Source organism: Simochromis diagramma, unplaced genomic scaffold, assembly GCF_900408965.1.
Source record: "Simochromis diagramma unplaced genomic scaffold, fSimDia1.1 OVJJ01000005.1, whole genome shotgun sequence".
Taxonomy (NCBI): Eukaryota; Metazoa; Chordata; class Actinopteri; order Cichliformes; family Cichlidae; genus Simochromis; species Simochromis diagramma.
In genome coordinates, this window is record NW_024387097.1 from 359,120 (window position 1) to 382,020 (window position 22,901).

Sequence of the window (22,901 nt, forward strand, 5' to 3'; positions counted from 1 at the left end):
CATTGTAGTGGCTATATTAATTTCCTAAAGTTCTCTCTTTCTCTTATATTTAATATAACCACACTACAGGGTGGTTTGGGAAAATAAATTAAAAGTATTTAGCTGAAGTGTATTTTTTTTATGTTAGTTCTTTTTTTTTTTAACTTGTAGTTCTAAATTGGAAGATTATTGTGATATTGAAATATAAAAATAAAATTATATTTTTTTATTTTTTCATCGCTCAAAATAAGCGTCACACTCGCGGAAGCCGGTGTACCCGCCGAAACGCCGTGCATTTATCGAGACTTTCAACCCCAGGTAGGCCAATTATGGATCTTTGGATCCACATTATGTCAGCAGCTCCACCGTGAACTATGTTAAAAACAAACACCGCTCACGCCTCACAGACGACAGCTTACAGTCCTGCGTAAAGATGAAAGTGACTTCGTACAGCCCCGATCTGCAGACACTGTGCGCAGAGGTTCAGGAGCAGAAGTCCCATTGTAAACATATCACGACAGACCCGATGGTGTTTGCATGAACACGCTTTTCAGCATCTCTTTATTGACCACTTTTCACACACGGTTGCTGTACGCATACAGCCAGCTGTAGCTTTTCAGCTCACAGCCCGACACATACCAACAACAGCATAGAGAGCACAGACGCTCAGGTGCGTCCGCCTCCCCTGCAGCGGAGCTGCAGACCACGCCCACCACACACATTAACCAGGTAAAATACATATTTAGGCAGAATTTTGCAAATATCTATTTTTTTTTAGCAGCATAGTGCTTTTTTTCCAATTATTTTTTAAAAGTCAGGTCAAGGCTCCAAAAGCCCAAAGGCGATATAAGGGTGGCGGCTCACAACAGTTTTTGTTTGCTGGATCCTTTTAGTTCAGCTGGGTGTCTTTCCTTTTGTTATATTTCTTTAGGAGTTCAAAATGTGTTCATTACATAAATAACATGTAATTTTCTCTGTAGCATTTCATGGATTTCATAAGCAACACACTTTAGTTGTTCACACAAAGCATACAAGTAAAAAACAATATATACAGTGCAAGGGGGTAGATTTGGTTTTGGCGTTGGTGGGGACGGACGATTCAACCATCGAACCCTGTTTCTTTTTTTCCCTTTTTGTCTTTGCTTCTTGATAAAAAAAAAGGAGAAATATACTTGCCTACATATGGTATTCTATATGCTTTTAAACCATTTAAAATTACAATTCATAGTTTTACATGTGAATTATATAATGTTAAATTACTATTAAACAAATGACTGACTAAGTATTTTAGGCTTTAGTTTACTTCAGCCATATTCCATATAAATCAGGTATCATACAAACATAAAAATAGCTTCAAATACTAGGGGTGCAACGATACACAAAATTCACGGTTCGGTTCGGTTCGATACTTTGGTGTCACGGTTCGATATTTTTTCGATACAAAAAAAATGTTCATGCCTTTTTAATTTGTCATTTATTAAAATTATAAATATATATTTTAACTCAAAAGTACAGTTTTTAAATTTAACCCTAACCCTTGTGCGTGTTTTTTATTTTGACAGCGAATGCGCACCTGCGGACCACTTATGTGCAGCCTTGGTTATTTAGCTCGTCATATTGCAGCCATAAAGCTGCACTTTCTTTTTGCCTTATAGTCTGATTTGTCATAACTTTTCCGTTTTGTGGTAAGCTTTTCTTTGGCTGTCACTTCTTCACCCTGACCTGTCTTATTTGGCTCAGCAGAACTAAAATATATATCCTGCTGCTTTTACACGCTCACTCACATAAGCTCAGCGATTCTCTGCGCGATCAACCTCTCACATGTTTAAGCTTGCTGCGGGAGATTTCACTTGTCATGTTTGCGTAGTAAGCTAACGATTAATAAGACGATGTCAGAGGAATTGGTGCACAAATTATCATCACTCACAGATCAGTGCTGTCGCTCTCTATACACAGTTCGCACGATTGCAAAGTGAAAGCAAAAAAACAAGCGCAAATTCAAACGCGATTTCAATATGTCACATATTGACAGTGGTCACCGATGCCAATGACATAATTACCCAGCTACATTTCTGAAAGAATGCAAAAGCATTGACATATATTTTTCCTTCCTACAATAGCCCGACGGGCAGGGCAGAGATAGATTTTGGTAGCCCGACTGAAAAAATCGCTAGCCCCAGGACGTCGGGCTAGCGATATTGCAAGCCCTGTATCTGATTGAGGAATCACTCATCTTTGGAAAAGAGAGTTATTACAGAGAAATGTCTCTTTCCAAAATAAAAGCTATACTATCCGCTTCTTCTGGGCTATATTCTCAGCAGCATAAGGAGAATCATGTGCTAACGGCTGTCTAAATGACTCGGCTAAAGTTAGTAGCATGCTTGTTGTTTTTGTCTTTGCACTAGGATGATGTCGGCGTAAATGTGCAGTCATATTCGTTGTGTTCCCACTAGTGCTTTCAGATTAATCTCGTTGAGATGACCTTAACGCCACAACACGGCAAATCTCCGTTAACGAGCTACCGCCGATCGCCCAGTGCATGGGGCTAGACGGCCAACACGTTAACGAGCTAACTGCGCTAACACACTAGCTCCCACCCGTGTAATTGAGCATTGCATGGCACATCCAACATACTGTTTTACTTTAGTCCATGACTCGCTTACCTTCAGGGTCATACGTCACATGAAAACCAAAATAATTCCAAACACCAGATCTGAATGAGGGTGGGGGAGGTCCATGTTGCAAGGAGTGCTTAACTTCTGTCTTGCTAGCTTGCCCTGCTCTCTTCCTTCTGACTATGCTGTCTGTGTTGAGCGCTCAGGGGATCTGCGCTCGACAGTGCAGCCTAGGCGGAGTAGTCGAACGCAGATTCACTGAGCGCTCAACACAGACAGCATCGTCAGAAGGAAAGTTGATAAAATAAATTACAAATGTTGTATTGTTCGATACATATGCGTACCGAACCGAAAGCACTGTATCGAACGGTTCAATATCGATACGAATATCGTTGCACCCCTATTAAATACAGTCATGACAATAAAAGAATATGACTTCAAGGACTTAACAACATTACTTCAGTTACACCAACATCTCTGATACATTAGCACTAAGGGGACACTGAATGCAGTACCTGCGTTTTATCCTCAGATTACAATTATTACGTGTGAAACCTGCTGTGAGGACAATTAAAGTGTGGCCAGAGGGGACAGACGCAGTGCTCCAGGACAGATTTAAAAACACAGACTGGAATATGTTCACCCACACAGACCTGGACCAGTACGCCTCAACTGTACTGGATTACATCTCCAAAACCACAGACAGTGTCACCACCCAGAAACGGATCACCATGTACCCCAACCAGAAGCCTTGGATGAACCGGGATGTTCGTCTCCTCCTGAAGGCCCGCAACACCGCCTTTAGGTCAGGAGATGCACACGCCTACAGTACAGCCAGGGCTAATCTAAAGAAGGGCATCAAAAAAGCCAAACACCATTACAAACAGAAGGTAGAAGAACACTTCTCCAACTCCAACCCCCGACGCATGTGGCAAGGACTCCAGACCATCACAGACTACAGGACCACCAAACCCTCCCCCGCATCCTCTGATGTCTCCTTCCTCAACGAGCTCAACAACTTTTATGCTCGTTTTGAGCGAGGGAACCCCACAACCACAACCAAAGCAGACATGACGCCAGACCACCAACCTCTGACTCTCTCCCCCACCGATGTAGGAGCGGTGCTGAGCAGGATCAATGTCCACAAGGCTGCAGGCCCTGATGGCATCCCCGGGCGTGTTCTCAGAGCGTGTTCTGAGGAGCTTGCAGGAGTGCTCACAGACATATTCAATCTGTCCTTGGCCCACGCTGTGGTACCGGCCTGCTTCAAATCCACCTCCATCGTCCCGATACCCAAAAACTCCAACCCATCTTGCCTCAATGATTACCGCCCAGTAGCACTCACCCCCATCATCACTAAGTGCTTAGAGCGACTGGTCCTAGCACACTTCAAATCTTGTCTCCCCCCCACCCTGGACCCCCACCAATTCGCATACCGCCAGAACAGGAGCACAGAGGATGCAGTCTCCATCGCAATGCACTCTGTCCTCTCACACCTGGACAACAACAACACCTACGCCAGAATGCTGTTTATAGACTTCAGTTCAGCATTCAATACAATCCACCCCTCACAACTCATCAGGAAACTGACAGACCTGGGCATCAGTTCCCGCATCTGCAAATGGTTACTGGACTTCCTGACCAACCGCCCCCAACATGTCCGGCTGGATAACCACTGCTCATCTACCATCACAATGAACACCGGTGTACCACAAGGCTGTGTGATGAGCCCTTTCCTCTACTCCCTCTTCACCCACGACTGCAGACCTGCTGATGGTTCCAACACCATCATTAAGTTTGCAGATGACACCACGGTGATTGGCCTCATCAGTGACAACGATGAGGCCGCCTACAGGGAGGAGGTGGATCGTCTGGCTGAGTGGTGTGACAGAAACAACCTGCTGCTTAACACCGAGAAGACCAAGGAGCTCATCGTGGACTACAGGAGGAATGCTGACCCACATCCACCCATCCACATTAAGGGGACGGCTGTGGAGCGTGTGAGCAGCTTCAAGTTCCTGGGAGTCCACATCTCAGAGGATCTCACCTGGACGACCAACTGCTCCAAGCTGGTCAAGAAGGCTCACCAGCGCCTCTTCTTCTTGAGGACTCTGAGGAAGAACCACCTGTCCTCAGACATCCTGGTGAACTTCTATCGCTGCACCATCGAGAGCATCCTGACCAACTGTATAACAGTCTGGTACGGGAACTGCTCTGCCTCGGACCGGAAGGCGTTGCAGAGGGTCGTGAAAACTGCCCAGCGCATCGCCGGAGCACCACTTCCTGCCATAAAAGACATCTACAGGAAGCGGTGTCTGAAAAGGGCTGGGAAAATCATCAAAGACCCCAGTCACCCATCGCATGGACTCTTCACCCTCCTGCCCTCTGGGAGGCGCTACAGGAGCCTCCGGACTAAGACCACCAGGTACCGGAACAGCTTCTTCCCCACAGCTGTCAGACTCCTGAACTCTGCCTCCTGACATCTGACCCACGTTAAACTCATGGACTGAACATACACACACCCACAATGGACAACTGTACCCTCAAACACACAATAATAACATGGACTGAACCACCACTCACAACCACTAGCACTTTATATAGCCTCTGTAGAAACTATCTACACCCTCACTTATCTTAACTGCACTACTGTATAGCTCTGTGTAAATAATCATTCTGTACATTCGATAATCTTTAATCCTACAACTGTTTACAACTTGCATAGTTCCCATTTCTGTATAGCTGTATATCTCAGATTCTGTAAAGTTATTTATTTCATATTCTGTATAGTTTTTCATATTTATATCCTGTTCATATCCTGTACATAGCTTGTACTCACTACAGCCTGTACATACTTATAGTTATAGAATATTCACAACATACTTCATACCGTGTACATTATAACATACCATAATAGACCCATTTCTGTAATATACTCACATATCTATATTATTGCTAATATATATTGTAATATATCTATATCACTAAAGCACTTCTGGATGGATGCAAACTGCATTTCGTTGCCCTGTACCTGTGCATGTGCAATGACAATAAAGTTGAATTCTATTCTATTCTATTCTATTCTATTATTCTGTGCTTGAGGTGCCTCACCTTTGGCCCTGGCTCTTCCCCTATGACTGCACCAGGACATACTGCCACCTGATAAAATAACACATTGATTCGTGCCATATAAAAAGTGAGACATGTCAATTCAGATTCTTTGTCAAATATACACTAATGAATCAATTTACATCAGCAGCCTAACAATTGTCATGATAATAAATACTAGATAATCTATAGCACCAAATCATCAGTCAGTCACCTGTGACCTCGCCTCTTCACCTCTGTCTGAGCTACAACATGGCAGAGCTGCCTCTGTCACCTGATGAATAACAATGAGACATTCCACATACATGCAGTCACACATGTGCTTCAAATACAGTCATGAACCAACAAGTCATCATCCAATTTCACCTGTGACCTTCTGTCACCATTACTCTCTGAGCTTTGGGTTGGTTGAAATATTTGCATATCATGATGACATTTTGTCTCAAAAATGAACCCTATGAATATGTCAGTGCGATTAGGATGAAATTATTGTGTCTCCAACATTTTAACGTTAGACATATAATTCTAACAGCCTCTGTAAACTAATATCCTGGCTCGCTCGAGGCTGCCGTTTTCTGACAGTTTCAATCAAAATTAGAAATGCTGCTCTGAGACTGAGAGAACTAATAGTGCTGCCTGTTGTGCAGTTAGTTTCCCAAACACGTTATTCATGGTTACATACAGTTTTAGACTGATGTGGGCCAAAGCCTAGCATAGCCTGTAACGTTATTGTGACACATTTTATGAGTGAACTTGGCTTTAAGTGACTTACAGGTTTCTTTGAAAAATACTTTCTTATATCCAGGTTCTTCCTCTTTGCTGCCGTCCTCCTCTCCTCCTCGCAGCGCAGGTTTGCCGCTGCTGAAACTAAACAGAGCTCCCTGAAAGGCTCAGCCAATCACATTGGCCATATTTGTCACATGACGTAGGACTCCAGTAGAGAACGTAATTTAACTCTTTCTGCACCGCTGGGTGAATGAGACGCTGACAGATCGGTTTTTTCTTGTTTTTCTTTACTCAAAGAGATCAAATTATTGGTGGGGACAATTCAATAATCGCTGGATATTGGTGGGGACATGTGCCTTCCGTCCACGCCAAGTCTACGCCCTTGATACAGTGTTATCTTCATTTTAGATGTCAAAAAGTATTTGCAGCTCCCAGTGTTTACCTTTGCGTGGAAACCGGGTCCAAATGGCTCTTTGGGTCTTAAAGGTTGCTGACCCCTGTCCTAGAGTATTTAAAAGTAGAATGGGAGGCAGAGCCTTCAGTTTTCAGGCCCCTCTTCTGTGGAACCAGCTTCCAGTTTGGATTCAGGAGACAGACACTATCTCTACTTTCAAGATTAGGCTTCAAACTTTCCTGTTTGCTAAAGCATATAGTTAGGGCTGGACCAGGTGACCCTGGATCCTCCCTTAGTTATGCTGCAATAGACGTGGGCTGCCGGGGATTCCCATGATGCATTGAGTTTTTCCTTTCCAGTCACCTTTCTCACTCACTATGTGTTAACAGACCTCTCTGCATTGAGTCATATCTGTTATTAATCTCTGTCTCTCTTCCACAGCATGTCTTTATCCTGTCTTCCTTCTCTCACCCCAACCAATCACAGCAGATGGCCCCGCCCCTCCCTGAGCCTGGTTCTGCTGGAGGTTTCTTCCTGTTAAAAGGGAGTTTTTCCTTCCCACTGTCACCAAAGTGCTGCTCATAGGGGGTCATGTGATTGTCAGGTTTATGTCTGTGTGTATTATTGTAGGGTCGACCTTACAATGTAAAGCTCCTTGAGGCGACTGTTGTTGTGATTTGGCGCTGTATAAATACAATTGAATTGAATTTATAAGATGACAAGATGGCGCGGCCACGTCCAGACGCCTTCCTGACCGCTCCGCTCCGACTATCCACTTTTCTTGTTTTTTACCTATTTTTTGCTCTGGTTTACATCCCAAAATCCTCTAGTCTTATAGTATACGACAGCGGATCACTTGTAAACATCGGTGCCAAGGTTGCACATCTAATCTTGGACACTTTTAAACCTGACCCTTCCTGGCCGCCAGAGATTCTACGCGGCGCGGAGAACAACAAAGGACGGGCCGCTCATCCGAGGCACAGAACAAAGAAGCGCCGGGGAAAACGCGCTGGTATTAGGAACAGACTGAGACAGCAGGCGCATCGCGCACCACTGCCCAGTATCCTACTGGCCAATGTACAATCCATGGAGAACAAGCTCGATGACCTAAGAGCAAGGGTCACCTTCCAACGTGACATGAGGGACTGCAACATTCTGTGCTTCACGGAGACATGGCTGACCCCCACCGTGCCGGACCAGGCCGTAACTCCGTCGGATTCATTCTTTGTGCTCCGCGCGGACAGAACGGCAGAGTCGAACAAAACCAAAGGTGGAGGAGTGTGTTTCATGATAAACAGAAAGTGGTGTGATGCCAGGAGCATTTCTACTCTCTCCAGCGGCTGCTCGCCACATCTGGAGTTCCTGAGCATTAAGTGCCGCCCTTTCTATCTGCCCCGTGAGTTCACCTCAGTCATCGCCACGGCGGTCTACATCCCACCCCAAGCGGACACAGGTATGGCTTTGTCCGAATTACATGATGTGCTGAGCTCGCTTCAAAACAAGGACCCGGGCGCAGCCCTCATTGTAGCAGGAGACTTTAACAAAGCGAACCTCAGACAAGTCATGCCAAACTTTTACCAGCATGTCTCGTGTCCAACGAGAGGGGATCGGATTTTGGATCACTGCTATACGCCATACAAGCAGGGCTACAAAGCTGTCTCACACCCGGCTTTTGGGAAGTCTGACCACAACGCCATCTTCCTCATTCCCCAGTATAAACAAAGCATACGGAGGGAAGACGTGACCAAGAGGGAGGTAAAACGGTGGACTGCCCAATCAGAAGCTACGCTACAGGACGCACTCAACGACGTAGACTGGGACATGTTCAGAGCATGCGCAGTCGACATCAACGAGTTTACGGAAGTAGCAGTATGCTTCGTCAATATGCTAACGGAGGAGATTATCCCCACTGCGAGAGTCACCACATTCCCAAACCAGAAACCGTGGATGGACAGATCGATCCGCACTGCAGTAAACGCCAGGACCGCCTCCTACAACGCGGGTCTCGCCACTGGCGATATGAGCGCCTACAAAGCGGCCTCATACGGCGTGCGGCGCGCGGTGAGAGATGCCAAACGCAGGTACCGGGAACGTGTGGAGTCCCGCTTCCACCAGGGCGACACACGGAGTATGTGGCACGGACTACGCACCATTACGGACTACAAAGCCAGGGACACTGCGCCGATCAACGCCGACTCTGCATTCACCAACGAGCTGAATCGGTTCTACGCCCGTTTCGAGGTTAGCCAGGCGGCTAATGCTATCTACCGCCTGACTACCGAGGACAGTGACGTCATCAGCGAGAGCCCGGTGACCAGCATCGCGGAGCATGACGTCCGAGCGGCACTGAGGAGAGTGAACACAAGGAAAGCGGCGGGGCCAGACGGCATCACCGGCCGTCTGCTGCGCTGCTGTGCTGACCAGCTAGCAGGTGTGTTCACTTACATCTTCAACGAGTCCCTGGCGAAGTCTGTGGTCCCCACATGCTTCAAAAGATCCACCATCATCCCTGTGCCCAAGAACAGCAAACCCTCATCCCTGAACGATTACCGGCCAGTTGCACTGACCTCGGTAGTAATGAAGGTGTTTGAGAGGCTGCTGAAGAACATCATCTCCTCCTCCATCCCAGACACCACAGATCCGCTGCAGTTCGCCTACAGATCCAACAGATCCACAGAGGATGCCATCGCCCACGTCCTACACACCACTCTCAGCCACGTGGACAAGAAACAGGGTAACTATGTGCGAATGCTGTTTGTTGATTACAGTTCAGCGTTTAACACAATAGTGCCCTGCAGACTGTTCACAAAGCTGAGGGATCTGGGACTTAACAGCCGTCTGTGTGCATGGGTGTTGGACTTCCTCACTGGCAGAACTCAGGTGGTGAGGGTGGGCAGGTGCTTCTCCAACAGCATCACCATCAACACAGGAGCACCTCAGGGATGTGTCCTCTCGCCACTGCTCTACTCCCTCTACACTTCAGACTGTGTGGCCACCCATGGCTCCAACACCATTGTGAAGTTTGCTGACGACACAGTGGTGTTGGGTGCCATCTCCAACAACGATGAGGCGGCCTACATGGATGAAGTGAAGAATCTGGCATCGTGGTGCCAGGACAACCACCTCCAGCTGAACGTCAGCAAGACCAAGGAGCTGGTGGTGGACTTCAGAAGGGGTCAGCACAGAGACTACAAGCCCATCATCATCAATGGAGCTCCAGTGGAGAGGGTGCAGTCCTTCAAGTATCTTGGTGTCCACATCTCCTCAGACCTGACATGGTCTGCCCACATTCAGGTCCAGACCAAAAAGGCTAGGCAGCGCCTGTATCACCTACGACAACTGAGGAAGTTCAGGGTCTCTCCAAAGATCCTCAGGATTTTCTATACAGGCGCTGTGGAGAGCATCCTCACACAGAACATGACATCGTGGTTTGGGAACAGCTGTGTGAAGGACCAAAAAGCTCTCCAGAGAGTGATCCGTACAGCAGAACGCTGCTGCAGGATTGCTCTCCCCCCGCTTCAGGACACCTACACCAGGAGATGCCGGACTAGAGCAGCGCAGATACTGAAGGACCCATCCCATCCTGGCAACAAACTGTTCCAACTTCTGCAATCTGGTAGAAGGTTCCGCATCTTCCGGGCAAGGACAGAGAGACTCAAGAGGAGCTTCTATCCCCAAGCCATCCGTGCCCTAAACACACACACCCGCCCTCTCACATCATCTATAATTGACTGAGACAGGACTCTTCCAGACACTAAACCAAGGCACAATGTACATTTCAAATTCCTTTAATTTTAAATATGTTTATATTGTCTCCTGTAAAATAGTCAGATGTCTATTCATATTAATATACAGAATTCACCCGCTTGCTGCTACTACTGCACATTCACCCAGTGTATATACTATATGTCTGTATATATATATATATATAATGTTCTTCCTCTACACCCCCCCCCCCCCCCCCCCCCAAATTTTTGCACATGTCGAGGAGCGTGTCAGCCTACATTTCACTGTGTGTTATACTTGTATAACTATGCATGTGACAAATAAAGAACCTTGAACCTTGAACCCCTTGAATTGAATTACAGCAGTGTAACTGAGACCACAGGGCACAGAACTACTAACTCTGAAAGAAGTACAGTAAGCAGCGCACTGTGTGAAGTCATGTATGTAAACTTCAAGTTTAGCCTTTCGATGGTTGTCAGGATGAGTTTTAGAGCCTGTTAACCCAGAGTCACCCCAACTGATCCATTATGGTCAATTCTGATACCAAAAAATGACTTGAGATCGGGAGAGCAGCTGACCCTGCTGTTAGGAATTTGAGGCTCGTCTTACTTGATTTCTGGTTCTGCTGCTTCTGTGCTGAGCTCTCATTACCAATGCAGCTCAGGCTGTTTCCTCTACACAGTGACAGGGAAGCAGCTGAGGTAAAGACAGGCTTTATTTAACCCTTCTGTTATGTTGTGGGTCCAACTGACTGTTTTGATATTTGAAAAACATTTTTAAAAATAGTTCAAATTGCTTTTTTAACATGAAACTTATTTTGCTTTGCTAAAAAAGTGTGATCAACATATAAATGGTCCATCTGACATATCTGTAACCCTGCAGGTTCATATTACATAGATACGGTTCGAGTCAGTTTGACCTGGCAGTCAAAGTGGAGGCTAACGGGGTGAGCCATATTTCACTTCAAACACACAACTGACTTACTGACCTCATGTGTAAAGTGATGTTATGACGTTTGATGGGAACCTTTTCTGCTCTCCGGCCAGCTCCAACCACACTGAATGTACACTCAGCAGGAAATGAGCACAGTACATAAGGACTCTGCAGTGGAGACATTACACTCTGCAGCCTGTCAGTTTATTACCAAACGGGCAGCAGAAGTAAAAAGCTGAGAGCCCAGCAGGCTCTGGAGCTTTGATCACAGGGTGGGAGATTCGTCTGAGGAGGATGTGGCTGAAGAACATCTTGAAGTCTGAGGATTCAGATTATGAACCAAATGAGGAAACTGCTATTCATATCCCTCCAAGGACAACAATATTATCAAAAAATGGTTAAATATTGTGATCTTCATCCTGAGATACACATCAGCCAAAAGTGCACGAAACACAATAACAAACGGTGCCAAGTCCCACTAGTGTGGCAGTGACTCGTGTGACAGAGCTCGGTACAGAAAGTCATTCTGAAAACAGCTAATCTGAAGAGACGGTGTATCTGAGGGAGAACTGACAGGATGCATGTTTGCGAGTCCTGGCTGGGTCTGTGAGTCAGCAGCCAGTCTGTGGGATGCAGAACACGTCTCTGGAGACTTTGTATTTTCTCTCAGTAATCTGATTTGAAAATTGAGATACGAATGTTCAACACGCTTACAGCTATTATTACTACATTTTAGAAAAGTCAATATCATGGAAAACATTCTGTTTTGTATGCAGGACTTTCCAATGTACATTAAAAATGTTTAAATACACTTTTTTTTTTTATGAAAAAACGAGTTATATATCAGCATTGAACCATGATCTGTGAGCTACATTGCATTAAATATTGATTGAAATGTTAGTAATGGATTAATCATGACATATAAACACTGTTTATGGGAATATTTTGGTTTCTGACACTTTTGGACGACTAACAATGACGTGTGTCAAACTGACCCACACATATCATTGTTGTACCTGAGAACAGGAGGGTCAGCAGAAGTACAGTACTTGTGTTAAAAAATCTGAAATCTTGAACAAGCGTGCAGGCTGTGAAATGTACTCACAGTCAGAAAGTGAAAAGCAGCTTTTCTGAAGATGTTTCTACTATTTTGTCCAAAGCTAACTGAGCCTCACGCTACTAATAATAAGAACAAAATAATATATTTAGTGCATTAGTACAACATTAGTTGTAGTGAATCAATCAGTTTCTGCTGTGAGCTTCACTGTGAGCCGTCGTCCTGCTCTAACCTGCAGTGTTTTCATGCACCCTGTAAATAACACAGAGTTTGTACACACTTCAGGTTCATATGACATTTTGCATCATATACTGATCCAGTATATAGTATATTAAAGGTCGCTCTCATGTAAGCTTTAGATTTCAGATCGCATTGAACAGCCCTCGCCTTCAAACCGAACCGCTCTCCCTCCCACCCCTTCCTGTATTTCTCCTTTCAAAAACACTTCTGGATTGTTCTGTCCCACTTTAACTCTTAGTACAGCGCTACAAATGATGCATAAATTAAATGTTTTTTCATCATTTTGATGGCACACACTGATGTGAAATAAAAACCTGCCTCAAACTTCTTAAAAGAAAAATAACAAGCTTGTTCTGATAATCTGACGTAGAACAGATACTGGAGTCTTTATGCTGATGTGCTGATTGATGCATCAGACCAGAACTTAAAGATCCTGTTTTCTGATCCATGTTTTATTACCGGCTGTGGAAATCGTGTATGTCACTGTTCTCTCTGCTACTGCTAAATAATGTTTTCTGTATATCCACAGACCGCACATGTCCACAGACCGCACATGTCCACAGACCGCATATATCCACAGACCGCATATATCCACAGACCGCACATATCCACAGACCGCATATATCCACAGACCGCATATATCCACAGACCTCATATATCCACAGACCTCACATGTCCACAGACCGCATATATCCACAGACCGCATATATCCACAGACCGCATATATCCACAGACCTCACATGTCCACAGACCGCATATGTCCACAGACCGCATATGTCCACAGACCGCATATGTCCACAGACCGCACATGTCCACAGACCGCATATATCCACAGACCGCACATATCCACAGACCGCACATATCCACAGACCGCACATATCCACAGACCGCACATATCCACAGACCGCACATATCCACAGACCGCACATATCCACAGACCTCATATATCCACAGACCGCACATGTCCACAGACCGCATATATCCACAGACCGCATATATCCACAGACCGCATATGTCCACAGACCGCATATATCCACAGACCGCATATATCCACAGACCGCATATGTCCACAGACCGCATATATCCACAGACCGCATATATCCACAGACCGCATATATCCACAGACCGCACATGTCCACAGACCGCATATATCCACAGACCGCATATATCCACAGACCTCATATATCCACAGACCGCACATGTCCACAGACCGCATATATCCACAGACCGCATATATCCACAGACCGCACATGTCCACAGACCGCATATATCCACAGACCGCACATGTCCACAGACCGCACATGTCCACAGACCGCATATATCCACAGACCGCACATGTCCACAGACCGCACATATCCACAGACCGCACATATCCACAGACCGCACATATCCACAGACCGCACATGTCCACAGACCGCATATATCCACAGACCGCATATATCCACAGACCGCATATATCCACAGACCGCACATGTCCACAGACCGCATATATCCACAGACCGCATATATCCACAGACCGCACATATCCACAGACCGCACATATCCACAGACCGCACATGTCCACAGACCGCATATATCCACAGACCGCATATATCCACAGACCGCACATATCCACAGACCGCACATATCCACAGACCGCACATATCCACAGACCGCACATATCCACAGACCGCATATATCCACAGACCGCATATATCCACAGACCGCACATATCCACAGACCGCATATATCCACAGACCGCACATATCCACAGACCTCATATATCCACAGGCCGCACATGTCCACAGACCGCATATATCCACAGACCGCACATATCCACAGACCTCATATATCAACGCAAATGTCCACAGACCTCATATATCAACAGACCGCACATATCCACAGACCGCACATGTCCACAGAGTGCACATATCCACAGACCTCATATATCCACAGACCGCATATATCCACAGACCTCATATATCCACAGACCGCACATATCCACAGACCTCATATATCCACAGACCGCACATATCCACAGACCGCATATATCCACAGACCGCACATATCCACAGACCGCACATATCCACAGACCTCATATATCCACAGACCTCACATATCCACTTTCACCTGCATACACAGTTTCTTGGTAAATCGATGTCTCCTTGACCTGGTTCCTTCTTATCTGTGTGTTTATGTGTAAAAACCACATCCAGTCTAGCCTACGCTCTCCCAACAATATACAAATGTTTGTCCCCTGAGTCAGAACACAATTAAAAAACAACAACATTTAAATATGGCTGTGTTTCTGGAATAATCCACAGAATGAACTGAAATGGTCAGAAATAGTTACAATGTGGGACTTTAGTTGTATTTATATGAGCGAGAGAAAAGCTCCTCTGGTTAGTGTGACTGCTTATAATGTCATTGTTGCATATTATTCCTGTGTCTGTGTGGAATATTGCATTTGTTATATTGTTATGTATGGTATTTATGTGTTGCCCTCTTGGAAACTTTGATCTGGATAAATAAAGGACAACAATAAAAATAACAGAAGATTCTATGCACTGTTACCAAGTACTTGTATTTTGTTACTTTCGACCTCTGTTACGACACAGTTCAATTTCAATTCACAGCAAGTACAGCTGTCTCGAGGCATTTACATACAGATGCACACAAAGTCACTCTAATTTGGAACCTGGGAAAAACATCCATATTATCTGCAGTATCAGTACCAGGTATTGCAGAGTATTTGTGTTTTTTTTCCTAGTGAAGCCCACGATGTGTCCTCTCATACATCAGTGAGACATCAGAGACATGAGACATGTAGCAGTGAAATGTGTTTGGATGGTTTCGTATACAACATGTTCATAATCATACTGTACATATTTCACATGCTCTGTTCAGCTAAGTATTACTTGTGTGGCTCGTGAGGGTGGTAGGCTGTGAATGTTGGATGGCAGTCTCTACACTGAAAAGAAATCACATTACTTCTTAATGAGGTCATTTTAAAGCTGGAGCCAAAAGAGCTTGAAAGCAACAGTGAATGGAGCAGAGAGAGCAGAGAGAACTTTAAGGAATCACTCGGTGTGTCTGACAGACCGATGGTCGGTAAACACATCAAAGAGACATTCACGCTTTGTGCTTTTAAATTAGAAGTTCAAGAAGAAAAACAACACACACACACACACGGTGCTGTTGTTGAGGTTATATAGTTTAACCTTCTGCTGTTATCTACATGTATCTAGATACACTACTACCAATAATAATAATAATAATAATAATAATAATAATAATAATAATAATAATGCATTAACACCAAACTTTTTCTAAAGAAAACGTTGCTGGTCAGATTGGTTGGTTATGATTAGTTAGTATCTGAAAGTCTTCAGTAACGTGGCTTATTTAGTTCACAGCTGTCCGTATAATGCGTAATAAAGTGAAGCGCTCAGACGGTCCAGAGCTGTGCAGCCAAGCAGATACTGCTGATGCTCGCTGTTTTCCAGCGTGTCCCTATTCTGTGAAAGCGACACACTCGCAAAGGCTCAGTCACTGCTGTGTTACCGTCCACGTCTCTAAACGCGTACTCAGTGCGAAGATAACGCAGAGCTACTGTACCTGCGGGCTACACCGTGTTCCTCTAAGGCTTCCACTTCCAGCTCGAACAATCCTCCGTGTTTTCAGCGGGTTTTTTCCTTTTTAAAGAGAGATGAAAGGCGCGCTTCACAGAGCGCCTGTGTGCAGGAATAAAGTGGCGCAAAGCTTCTGAAGAAAAGCGGCTCCAAACTTCAGAAGTCCCGATATCCTCTCCGGGAACACCGAGGCAAAAAACACAGAGACAAAGTCAAACTTCAGCCTGCTGAGCCACAGTCACGGGTGGTTTGGGTTCGGGTTGAACTGTCACTCGGCTGCCCCACTCCCCACTGCACACGGAGGGTGGAGTCACGTCCAGATTTGTTGAGGTGGTTCTTTTGCGCCCAGCTCCTCCCCCCGTGGGCTCCCCACTCAACACTACGTGTTGTGATGTGCTGTCCATCACATCGTGTGATAACTCTACAGTAGTAATAATAATACTATGGTCTGTCAAACTGCGCTCTCCCAACTTGAACTTGTTACAACATGAAGCAGGAATTAGCAGATGTTAGCATGCTGCTCGGTGTTTCCACTCTGGCTGTCTCCAAGTTCAAATGAAACCAGCCGTACTGTATACGTGACTGTGCTTATTCATCCTGGTTACTATGATGCCACACACATGGACATCTCTCTAACATTGTAACCTAAATTCTTCACCTCCTTTAGTGCACTGGTAGACCCGGGCTTTCTTCTTCTCTAACAGCACACTCTCACATATATATTCAACATACAACCATGTTAAAATCATTTACAGGACCCTACAGAGTACAGAAAAGTACAAAAAACACCTTAATGCTTCCGTGGGATAAGGCGATATAGGTGGCCTGTGTTGCATCTCAAATGATGCATTTCATGTCAGTACAATTAGAAAAAAGACTTGAAATCATACGAGTTGTTGGAAGGGCTGCCAGGCGAAGCCTCTTCTGTCTAAAGTCAGTGTGGTAGCACAGCTTAGGTTTGCAAAGCTGCTAAATGAACAACAAAACACTTAGAACAATATCCTTCAGACAGACGATACCAAAGTGAAGACGTCTGGCGGCGTGCAGAGGACCACTTTTAAATATCAGCACAAACTGTGAAGCACAGTAGTGGAGGCGTGGTGATCTGGGCACCTTTCAATCACTGAGTGGAGCATGAAGTGTGGACCATCTGTCAAATGTGCGTCCATCTGTCTGACAGTTAAAGCTTGGCTCTAATTGGGTCATGCAACAGGACGATGATCCCAAGCACAGCTGAAAAAGAAAAAAGTCAAGCTGCTGCAAAGGCCCATTCCAGACCTCAGCCCCACTGAAATGCTTTGGTGGGACCTTCAGAGAGAGCACATAACTGAATACCCACACAGAGCACTGAACTCAGGCAATGTTATAAAGAAGAATGGGCCAAAATGTTGGGGACTGATAAAGTCATACAGTAAATGATTAGTTCAACTGAAGGTGCTTCCACCGGGCCATCAAGGTGGGTGATTGGTGTCCTCAGGTAAACACATGGCTCTGCAGCAGTCAGCCTAGATTGAGCCCCACGAGTTCTACCAGTTGTGCCCTTTCATTTCACTTAGCAGTGCCTTTCTTCTTTTATGCTTATTGATACTAAGACGTGTCTGGTGCACGTCATCATTATTTAGTAGGACGTGCTGTTCCAACATGTAGAACATGTAGAACAGCATTTTCCTTTTTTTGGCACAAACAAGCCCCTGAAAATAATCACTGGTCACTGTCGGACTGCATTCATCCAATCAGGGACCCTCACGTTTACTTTCATTATTATTAGTTACCACTATTCCTCGGTCTTCATTACACTATGTTAGCACCACCATGAAGCACACTATTATGTTTCAGCTAGCCAGACTTCACTAACCCTTCAAACACTCTGTCTTTATTTATGTCTGTGTCACGGCGAGGGATGGCCGGTACCGAATAGGACTCAGGTGCAGAAACCCAGAGCGGAGACAGTAGATGATTTAACAGTTTATTACGGTTAAGTGCAAGGGAAAAAACGTGACAAAGACAGAAAATGACGAGACGTGGAGCCTTGGTGTGGCGTGCCCTGGGGAACGTGGCTAGGGAACGAGGCCTGAGATGCGGAACGGGGCTGAGTGGGGAACAGTCACACTGAGGGAAGAGGATATAGGAGTTAGGCAGGTAGTGAAGGCAGCTCAGAAGTGGCCAGTATAAGAGCGGCAATTCTTACTTGCAGTTAGGGACCTGGAGTGTTTGAGAGGGGGGTGATGAAGATCCAGGGGAGGCTGAGTAGCGTGGAAAAGCTGACCTGAGATTCGGGGCTCCAGATGGAGTGTTATGGCAGGAGGGCAGGCAGGTGAGGCGCAGAGGGATTTCCAGAATGATCACTAGGTATCCTGAGTCCGGAGGTGGAGTGTGAGCCAGGGTGGGTACAGCAACTGTAGTACAAGAGAGTCGTGTTTAACAGGATAAATCACAGCAAGAATTTAACATACACGGCCTGTTACCAACATGTGTTGATGACGAACTGGCAGTGAATGAACATCGATGTGTGGTTTAAATCCCTCTGGCTTGATTGCCTGCAATAGGCTCCAGGTGTGCAGGAGCTGGCCCTGCCCAGGGGCGGATCCCAGGTCAGTTCAGGAGCCTAATGGAAACTCCAGCCACCCACCGTAGACCATGACAGTCTGAAGTGATAGCAGAGCTGTTTTAGTCTCTGGTGTCTGAACATGGTATGTCCTCTTCAGATGGAAACTGCTTTATGAGTGTTTGCTATTAAATGTATTTGATAAATGAGGGTGAGAGACTGCAGCTGTTCATCTGGATGAAGAGTTTTCATGACTCATCCAGGTGACTCTCAGCTGACTGCAGGTTTACACAACAGTACATTTGGTTATTGACTGAAACTAGCACCACTGATGAACAATGGACTGGGAGGTCAGTACCAGGGCCATTGATATGCCACACCCACACAGATGATTCAATTCAATTCAATTCAATTCAATTCAATTTTATTTATATAGCGCCAAATCACAACAAAAGTTGCCTCAAGGCGACAAGTGGGTGAAAAGAAGTGACAGACAACACATTCAAGAATTCACAGAGAGTTGGGGAATGGCTGCAATCACAGCATTGTAAGATGGTGACAGATGGACCCTTAGGCCCCCTCCCCCATTTAGAGATGGTCTTACCCTTTTCACATAAATGGCTGCATTCAAACCAGCGCTCCTCCCTGTCCAGGATGTTACATCCTCATCATTGAAAAAGTGTCCACTGGCCTGTAGGTGTGCATAGACTGCAGAGTCCTGGCCCGACGAGGTGGCTCTTCTGTGTTGTGCCGTCCTCTTAGCCAGAGGTTGTTTGGTTTCCCCGATGTATAAATCCTGCCAATCCTCCTGCACTTAACAGCGTACACTATGTTACTCTGTCTGATACTCTGGATCCTTATTGCAGCACGTTTTGGGGTTTGAAAGTCAAAGAGATGAGATTTTGTCTCAACTATTCTGATACTCCTGACATGTACTCCTGGATCAGCTGGAGCTTTCTTTAGGAGCCTTTCCAGCTTTGACAAACATCCAGCTGGGATAGCCACATTTACTCAGGGCCTTCTTGATGTTCTTCTGCTTCCCTGGCCGCTGTGTCTGTGCGGATGGTGTTCGCTCTGTGTTGTAGCGTCCTCATGACCCCCAGTTTGTGCTCCAGTGGATGGATGGATGGATGGATGGATGTATAGATACACACTAACACATGAGCATACACAAATAAAACCATTTTCAGCACGTAAACCACAGCAACAACAAACTACATGCTCTTTTTTGCAGAATGTATATTGGATGGGTGTGTGTTTTATACGTTTCCCCACACTTCCACACAGTATGTCCTGTAAGGCAGTATAATAGAACAATAGAGAGTATATAATGACGTGTGATGTGAGTCAAACCTTAGATACTGATCCATATGTGGAGGTTTACTGTACACGTCAGCTTGTAGATGTCCCCCATTACTGATGGAAATCTGACAGTCTAAGAAGGCTAACCTGCCACTTTTCATATCCTCCCTGGTGAATCTGTTGTGTCGGTCCACCGAGTTAATGTGATCCGTGAAATGTGGTACGTCCTGACATTTGATTTTCACCCAGGTGTCATCCACATATCTGAACCAATGGCTTGGTGGTGTTCCAGGGTAGGATAGCAAAGGCCTCTTTTCCATTTCCTCCATGTACAAATTGGCCATGATGGGTGAAACTGGGGAGCCCATGGCACACCCATGTTTCTGCCTGTAGAACTGACCCTTGTATGTGAAACAGGTGGAATGAAGACACAGTTCAAACACACTTGGTGGATGCTGAGAGCGGTCCTGTTGCTGAGGTTGGGGTCATCCTGTAATCTCTTACGGACTACCTCCAATGCTTCCGTGACTGGGATGCAAATGAAGAGAGATGTAACGTCGTACGAGACCATGGTTTCATCTGCCTCCATGATGACATCTCTCACCTTCTCAACAAAATCCAAAGTGTTCTGGATGTGGTGTTCAGAGCTGCCTATCAATGGGTTGAGGATCGAAGCCAGAAACTAAGAGATGTTACAAGTGACAGAGCTGATCATACAGGCTTTAAAGGAGGTCTTAAAGGTGCACCCTGTTTATGTTTTTTTGGTTAACTATACAGACTTGGTGTAGATTCCCCTGGGTGTGACTTGTGGTCTGAGGTCTGGTCAGTAAAGTCAACTGCTTAAGACAATCTATCACCCTTTTCCTGTGACCACTACCTGGGTCTTGTTTCAAGGGTTCATATTTTAGTATTTTATAGTATTTTTGTCACTGAGCTAAATTTTCTCATGAAGGTCTGTGTGGTTTAGCAAACCAACACCTGCTGTAGACTGCTGGATGGTGCTGTTGTTGTCCTTACTAAGCGGTGTAAGTACCTTCCTCTCCTCCATGCTGATATTGGATGCTGGGGACTTTGCTTTGCTGAGACAGGCCAACATTTTCATCCACAGTTGCTCTGCTTTCACATCTGCGGTGTTGTTGTTTTGAATTTCTGACTCTGTGGCTGTGATCAGTTACACAATCTCAGCATCATAGCAAAGTTCAGCCCTTTTGCAAGGATATTTTTCTCTGCTTGAGTGAGTTGTTGACAGTTTTTCTCTCTCTTACATGTCCACATCCTCCATGTGACATATCAGTGACCTTATGGCCAATAGTTAGTCAGTGGTCCTAGTTTAGGTCATTTTACAAATGTCCTGTTTATAAGGTTGGAAACCTGCAGTCAGCTGAGACTGAAGAAGTCACCTGATGATGACGAAGTGTTTCTCCCACTGAAAACAGATGAACAGAATCAACTTTCTGGGATTTCCTTACCCGGATGATTGAGCGTGCGTGAAGGCATACCTCCATCTAAGTTTTCTTATAGATTTTTTTTCTTCAGTCCATTTTTGGTCAACTTTTGTACCCTGGGAAAGACAGGTGAACTCCCTCACAAACAGTATGAAGAATAGGTATAACAGAGCTACTCTACAGGGCAAATGGTACAATGGCGCCATTTATTGGTCTTTTTAGGGTACTGCTTCATAGGAAACTTCAACATCTGCTGATTTTAATTCCATCCATTCTCTTCAAACACTCTGCTTGTCTAAAATAGTGGCAGGGGTTTGGACCTTAACCCAGCTGTCATCAGTCCAACCTGAGACAGTTGCCAGTCTAAAGGTAAGGGTTATAATTTTATTTTATTTGTAGTTTTTAAATCCTAGCACCAGAATAAATTAAACCCAGCTATAGCTGGGCGGGTGCCAACTGACAAAAATCTCGGCAGAAGTTCTTGAGAGAAGAGGCTGAATAGTTTAGGTGGGAACAGTAGGTTATATAAGACCAGACTGTTGTTTATTTTTTATGAATGTTTGCTGACAATTCATGTTCCTCTGCATGTGGGGTGGTCACCTACTAACTGGAAGGTTGGTGGTTTGATCCTAGTCTGCTGCCAAATATCCTTGGGCAAAGACATTAACCCCATGTTGCATCTCTGATGTATCAATCAGAGTGTGGATGTTAGACAGGAAGTGTGTAGGAAAAAGTGACAACTAGTGTAGAGCGCTGTGAGTGCTCAGATAGAGCAGAAAAGTGTATCCAGTCCATTTACCATATGTGGGATTGATTTTAGCTCTGCTCTTAATTCGCCTCAGGTCCTTCTGAAAAACTGATCCAGCTGAATGTGGATCCATGTCTAATGGACCTTTAAACATGCAGTCATACATCCCTTACTTAAGAAACCTGGCCTTGATAGTTCTGTTATGTAGAATTTTAGACCTATCTCCAAGCTTCCCTTTTTAAGTAAGATCTTGGAGAGGATTGTACATACCCAGCTGTTAGACTACTTGAATGACTCGCAGCTGTCTGAAATCTTTCAATCCGGTTTTAAGCCCTTTCACAGTACGGAGACAGCTCTTGTTAAAGCTATGAATGACATTCTTGTTGCGACTGATTGTGGTAAATATGCTGTGCTTGTCTTATTGGACATGACAGCTGCATTTGACACAGTGGATCACGACCTGCTGATCTCC

The 22,901-nt window shown here is 45.2% G+C and overlaps 1 protein-coding gene and 1 long non-coding RNA gene across 4 annotated transcripts in view; both read right to left on the reverse strand.

Moving 5' to 3' along the window:
- The window catches only part of pdzd2 (PDZ domain containing 2), an 81,729-nt gene extending 64,942 nt beyond the window's left edge, over positions 1-16,787 (reverse strand). For 2 of the 3 annotated variants that reach the window (XM_040046521.1, XM_040046520.1), the window contains exon 1: positions 16,376-16,786. The gene's annotated coding sequence lies outside the window, so the exon portion shown is untranslated. Of the gene's footprint in view, positions 1-16,375 lie in introns of all 3 variants that reach the window. The other variant, XM_040046522.1, reaches the window with a different exon arrangement.
- A 1,554-nt stretch (positions 16,788-18,341) lies between these two features.
- LOC120742982 lies at positions 18,342-18,990 on the reverse strand. Its single transcript, XR_005698010.1, has 2 exons — positions 18,859-18,990; positions 18,342-18,785 (listed from the first exon to the last, which is right to left on the reverse strand). It is a non-coding gene; the product is annotated as an uncharacterized LOC120742982 (long non-coding RNA).
- Between the last annotated feature and the right edge of the window lie 3,911 nt (positions 18,991-22,901).